The sequence below is a fragment of the Sinocyclocheilus anshuiensis genome, unplaced genomic scaffold (assembly GCF_001515605.1).
Source record: "Sinocyclocheilus anshuiensis isolate Anshui unplaced genomic scaffold, SAMN03320099.WGS_v1.1 scaffold2263, whole genome shotgun sequence".
In the NCBI taxonomy this organism is placed as follows: domain Eukaryota; kingdom Metazoa; phylum Chordata; class Actinopteri; order Cypriniformes; family Cyprinidae; genus Sinocyclocheilus; species Sinocyclocheilus anshuiensis.
Window position 1 is genome coordinate 44161 of NW_015536591.1, and position 773 is coordinate 44933.

At 43.5% G+C, this 773-nt stretch overlaps 1 non-coding gene across 1 annotated transcript; it reads left to right on the forward strand.

Moving 5' to 3' along the window:
* Window positions 1–535: 535 nt before the first annotated feature.
* On the forward strand, window positions 536–617 carry trnas-gcu (transfer RNA serine (anticodon GCU)). Its single transcript has one exon. It is a non-coding gene; the product is annotated as a tRNA-Ser (tRNA).
* The last annotated feature ends 156 nt before the right edge of the window (window positions 618–773 follow it).

The window sequence follows — 773 nt, forward strand, 5'->3', positions numbered from 1 at the left end:
ATAAAAAGGCAGCACAGTTTGTCTTTGCGCTTCTTCTCTTTTTTTTATGGTCATCGAATTCTTGGCTATTTGATGTGTTCAATTGAAACGTCCGATTGACCAGACGTTTTGGACGTCTCGTTTGTTCCCCATGCGGGCTAATTGGAGTTGTACTGGCATGACTGGAAATAGCTGCCTGTGGGCAAATCTTGCTTTATCTTCCATTTCTGAAATCAGCTTCCTACTTTCATTAGGACTATAATGGAGGCACGCAGGGTGACAAGGTGGTCAGGTGGCTTGTGTGAGGGGGTCATGAGATAGCAGCAACTTTAGTTTGAAAGAGCACAAAGACAAATTAGACAAAGATGAAACTTTATAGAGAGCACGCAAACAAAAGGACTATACTTTGAAAGTCTATATGTCAACTATATGCATACACTAGTATACACGTACAAAAATAAAGTGTCCTTTTGGCTTAAAGGTCAACGCCATTGTGCTAAAAGGAGGGGCAGGAAAACCACCACAGTGCAGATTTCAGTCATAAAAGTAAATGTGTGATGAGGTGGCCGAGTGGTTAAGGCGATGGACTGCTAATCCATTGTGCTCTGCACGCGTGGGTTCAAATCCCATCCTCATCGTTCCCCTCCTTTAGCGGTGGTTCTCAATCCGCTCTGCACCTTTTGTGTATTGTAACTGTTAATCCATTGTGCTCTGCACATGTGGGTTTAAATCCCATCCTCATTGTTCCGCTCCTTTAGCAGTGGTTCTCAATCCGCTCTGCACCTTTTGTGTAT